Genomic DNA, 6000 nt, shown 5'->3' with positions numbered 1-6000 from the left:
AAATTAACTTCGTTGGCAATTTTGAGAAAATCCACTTTTTCTCAGATAAGCTCATTTTAACAATTTTTCCGGGAAAAATGCCCAAAAAATCATGGAAGGAGTGTTTCAATCGTTTCGGGTCATAAGGGTAAATTTTCCTGGCTCGCCATTTCCCACCAGCTGACAAAATTTCAGAAAATTCTGATGGATGCGATTCGAGGAATTGATGCGCGCAAAATTTGGGGTACATGCTACCCGTACAATAAAACATCCGGGGCCCCTACCCCGTCGTACAAGCCTGACTTTTGCATTGAGCACGCGACCACCTAGCCGGGCAGGCGTTCCCCCCCTTCAGGAGTTCCCCCTGAATCACTCGATCCATTTAAGCTGTTGATGTTCATTTGTTCCATTATCGCCCCTCCAATCAACCCACAAACCAAAAAAGAACACAGACACACGCTAAGGCAGACGTCTTGGAGAAACCTCGAACTCCAGCACGCAGAAAAAGCTCTTTAGAAACGACGTTTGTCAGTTTGAGCCGTTCCGGCTCGGGAAATGAACGCGCAGTATAGATGGTTCTTTGTCTATTGACTATTGAGGGAACTGTCTTGCGGGACAAGCCCCTAGACAGTTCCTGCTTGGATTAACGTCAAGAAAACAACAAAAATGGCAAATAGCACGTGTTTAGACACTGGTAGAATCAAAATTAAGCTCCTCAAATGTGTCAAATGTGAAAAGCAAAAAAGTAGGCCTCTGACGGGACTCGAACCCACGCCTCCATCGTTGAAGTCCAACCTTGAACCACTGAACCATGTTACCTCTGCTTTCGATCAATTCAAAGCTAGAACAATGCCTCAACTCACTATGCAGTCTACGTTTCCAATCCACAGTGTGTAACGTCTAGTAACCACTGTGCAACGCAGTTTGTGTAGACGCCCTTTAAACCGCTCTTCAACAAGACGGACTGAGACATCTCATTTCTGCTCACGGGCCAAAACGCACGCATTAATCACTTCTTCGATTTCTGAAATAAATGTTCTACAATCAAAGAGAACATAGGTACTCCAATTGAGCAATCTCAACGCCTAATTGGCCTCACTTAGAACTGTTTTTCTTTGAACAACGACAAACGTAATTTTCATATGTGTGAGAACTCACACATGCAGCCGAATTTAAACGCGCACATACGAAAACACTTTGACTAGAAAACTTCATCAAATGGTCATTTTCTCTCCTGCTCAGAATCGATCTGACAACCTGCAGCGTGGGAGGCGAAAGCATATCGTGCACTGCGCCAAGGTTCTCCGCTTACAAAAAAATAAGGAAGCGGAGCGAACTTTAAAGTGGGTTTTCTTCAAATTGGGAAAAGCTATCTGTCAACGGTTTCGTCTAATATAAACTAGATTTCAGGACAATTCCTATGGACCAACACAATAAATTAACTTCGTTGGCAATTTTGAGAAAATCCACTTTTTCTCAGATAAGCTCATTTTAACGATTTTTCCGGGAAAAATGCCCAAAAAACCATGGAAGGAGTGTTTCAATCGTTTCGGGTCATAAGGGTAAAAGTTCCTAACTCGCCAATTCCCACCAGCTGACAAATTTTCAGAAAATTCTGATGGGTGCAATTCGAGAACTCGTCGCGGCGAAAATTTTAGGTACCCGCAACTCGTACAATAAAACATCCGGGGCCCCTACCCCGTCGTACAAGCCTGACTTTAGCAATGAGCGCGCGACCACCTAGGGGGGCAGGCGTTCCCCCCAGGGTCAGGAGTTCCCCCCTGTCACTCGAACCCCCTGTCTTTCGCTTTGCAGTGTTAACCTCTGTTTGTGCGATTATCTCCTCCTCCCCACTCACCATAGTGACAGACAACACACACTCACGCAGATGTCTTGCAGAGGCCTCGAACTCCAGCACGCAGCAAATCAAAAAATTTTCAGAAACGATGTTTGTCAATTTGAGCCGTTCCGGCTCGGGGTAGGAAGAATCAGTAGTATGGATGGTTCTTTGTCGATTGACTATGAAAGGAACTGTCTGGCGGGGGATAAGCCCCTTAGACAGTTCCTGCTTGGATTAACGTCAATAAAATAATATAAATGGCAAATAGCACGTTTTTAGACAGTGGTAGAAACAAAATTATGCTCCTCAAGTATGTCAAACATAGAACGCAAAAAAATTTGGAACCCGACGGGATTCGAACCCACGCCTCAATCGTAGCAGTCGCATCTTCAACCACTGCACCATGTTAGCTCTGATTTCAATCATTTCAAAGTTAGAACTATGAATCAACTCGCTATGCAGTCTACGTTCCCAATCATCAGTGTGTAACGTCTAGTAACCACTGTGCTACGCAGTTTATATACACGCGCTTCAAGCCGCTCTTCAACAATGACAATAACCAGTGGACGACGACGGACTGAGACACCTCATTTCTGCTCACGGGCCAAAACACACGCATTAGTCACTTCTTCGATTTCTGAAAAAAATGTTCTACAATCAAAGAGAACATAGGTACGCCAATTGAGCAGTCTCAACGCCTAATTGGCCTCATTTACGAACTGTTTTTCTTTGAACAACAACAAACAGAAAATTGATGTGTTTGAGAACTCACACATGCAGCAGAATTGAAACGCGCACGTAAGAAAACACGTGGACCAGAAAGAACACTTCATCCAATGGTCCTTTTCTCTCCTGCTCAGAATCGATCTGACAACCTGCAGCGTTGGAGGCGAACGCATATCGCGCACTGTGCCGACTTTCTCCGCTTACAAAAAAATAAGCAATTGGGTCGAACTTTAAAGTGGGTTTTCTTCAAACTGGGAAAAGCTATCTTTCAACGGTTTCGTCTAATATAAACTAGATCTCAGGACAATTTTAATGGACCAATTCAAAAAATTAACTTCTTTTTCAATTTTGAGAAAATTGCACTTTTTCTCAGACCAGCTGTTTTCCACTCCTTCAAAATGGAAAAATGCCCAAAAACCATGGAAGGATTGTTTCAATCTTCTCGAGTCATAAGGATCGCTGCCCTTCATTTTACCATTCGGACCTGCATGCAAAATTTCAGCCAATTCCTACGGGTGCAATCCGAGAAATCGCTCCGCTTGGATTTGGAGGTAAGAGTCAGCTTTCTGTGACTAAGCCGGCAGGGCCCCTACCCCGCCGACTATATGAGACTATTTGGCGCTGTCACGCGCGACCACCTAGGGGTCAGGCGTGCCAACGTCAGGAGTTCCCCCAGGGTCAAGAATTCGCCCCCATGTCACTCAAATTTGTTCCGTCGCCTTTTTGGTTGATTAACTCCCCTTCACTCACAATAAAGAGAAAACACACACTCAGATGTAGGAGCCTCGAACAGCAGCACGCTGGAAGTCGGAAATCTATTTGAGGCGGCGTTTTGTAGGTTTGAGCCGTTCCGGCTCGTAGTAGGAGGAAGCAGTACATATGGTTCCTTTTCAATTGACTATTGAGGGAACTGTCTGGCGGGGGACAAGCCCCTAAGACAGTTCCTGTTCGGTTTGAAGTCGAAAAAATAATATAAATAGCCTATAGCACGTTTTTAGACAATGGTAGAATCAAAATTAAGCTGATCAGGTGTGTCAAACATAAAACGCAAAAAAATTAGCTCTCGACGGGATTCGAACCCACTCCTCCATCGTAGAAGTCTCACCTACAACCAGTAGACCACGCTAACTCTGATTTCAATCATTTCAAAGTTAGGACAATGCCTCAACTCGCTATGCAGTCTGCGTTTCCAAACCACAGTGTGTAACGTCTAGTAACCACTGCGCTACGCAGCAGTTTGTGTACACGCGCTTTAAACCGCTCTTCAAGAATGACAATCACCACTAGAAGACGGACTTAGACATCTCATTTCTGCTCACGGGCCAAATTGCACGCATTAATCACTGCTTCGATTTCTGAAATAAATGTTCTACAATCAAAGAAAACATAGGTACGCCAATTGAGCAATCTCAACGCCTAATTGGCCTCATTTACGAACAGCTTTTCTTTGAATAACCACAAACGGAAAATTGATGAGTTTGAGAACTCACACATGCAGCAGAATTGAAACGCGCACGTAAGAAAACACGTTGACTAGAGAGAACACTTCATTCAATGGTCCTTTTCTCTCCTGCTCAGAATCGATCTGACAACCTGCAGCGTGGGAGGCGAACGCATATCGCGCACTGTGCCGACTTTCTCCGCTTACAAAAAAGTAAGGAATTGGGGCGAACTTTAAAGTGAGTTTTCTTCAAACTGGGAAAAGCTATCTGTCAACGGTTTCGTCTAATATAAACTAGACCTCAGTACAATTTCAAGGGATCAACTCAAAAAATTAACTTCTTTTTCAATTTTGAGAAAAATGCACTTTTTCTCAGACCAGCCGTTTTCCTCTCCTTGAAAATGGAAAAATGCCCAAAAACCATGGAAGGATTGTTTCAATCTTCTCGCGTCATAAGGATCGCTGCCCTTCATTTTACCAATCGGACCTGCATGCAAAATTTCAGCCAATTCCTACGGGTGCAATCCGAGAAATCGCTTAATCTGAAACTGGAGGGAGAAGTTAGATTCTGCCTAAGCCAGCAGGGCCCCTACCCCGCTGCCAAAAAGAGTTTTGAGCGCGTACGGCGCGCGACCACCTAGGGGGGCAGGCGTTCCCCCTCAATCAGGAGTTCCCCCTGAATCACTCGATCCTTCCATTTGTGCTGTTGACGTCCCTCTCTTTTCGGTTCATTCTCTCCCCCAACTCACAATACAGAAAAACACACACGCGCACGCGCAAACGTCTTGTAGACTCCTCGAACGCCAGCACGCAGAAAAAGCTATTTAGAAACGACGTTTGTAAGTTTGAGCCGTTCCGGCTCGGTAAATGAACGAGCAGTATAGATGGTTCTTTGTCTATTGACTATTGAGGGAACTGTCTGGCGGGACAAGCCCCTTAGACAGTTCCTGCTTGGATTAACGTCAAGAAAACAACAAAAATGGCAAATAGCACGTGTTTAGACACTGGTACAATCAAAATTAAGCTCCTCAAATGTGTCAAATGTGAAAAGCAAAAAAGTAGGCCTATGACGGGACTCGAACCCACGCCTCCATCGTTGAAGTCCAACCTTGAACCACTGAACCATGTTACTTCTGATTTCGATCATTTCAAAGCTAGAACAATGCCTCAACTCACTATGCAGTCTACGTTTCCAATCCACAGTGTGTAACGTCTAGTAACACCACTGTGCAACGCAGTTTGTGTAGACGCGCTTTAAACCGCCCTTCAACAAGACGGACTGAGACATCTCATTTCTGCTCACGAGCCAAAACGCACGCATTAATCACTTCTTCGATTTCTGAAATAAATGTTCTACAATCAAAGAGAACATAGGTACTCCAATTGAGCAATCTCAACGCCTAATTGGCCTCATTTCAGAACTGTTTTTCTTTGAACAACGACAAACGTAATTTTCATGTGTGTGAAAACTCACAAATGCAGCCGAATTTAAACGCGCACATACGAAAACACTTTGACTAGAAAACTTCATCAAATGGTCATTTTCTCTCCTGCTCAGAATCGATCTGACAACCTGCAGCGTGGGAGGCGAAAGCATATCATGCACTGCGCCAAGGTTATCCGCTTACAAAAAAATAAGGAAGCGGAGCGAACTTTAAAGTGGGTTTTCTTCAAATTGGGAAAAGCTATCTGTCAACGGTTTTGTCTAATATAAACTAGATTTCAGGACAATTCCTATGGACCAACACAATAAATTAACTTCGTTGGCAATTTTGAGAAAATCCACTTTTTCTCAGATAAGCTCATTTTAACGATTTTTCCGGGAAAAATGCCCAAAAAACCATGGAAGGAGTGTTTCAATCGTTTCGGGTCATAAGGGTAAAAGTTCCTAACTCGCCATTTCCCACCAGCTGACAAATTTTCAGAAAATTCTGATGGGTGCAATTCGAGAACTCGTCGCGGCGAAAATTTGAGGTACCCGCAACTCGTACAATAAAACATCCGGGGCCCCTAC

This window comes from Convolutriloba macropyga, chromosome 10 (genome assembly GCF_964194025.1).
Source record: "Convolutriloba macropyga chromosome 10, txConMacr16.3, whole genome shotgun sequence".
In the NCBI taxonomy this organism is placed as follows: Eukaryota; Metazoa; Xenacoelomorpha; order Acoela; family Convolutidae; genus Convolutriloba; species Convolutriloba macropyga.
Note: the sequence above shows the minus strand (reverse complement) of the source record.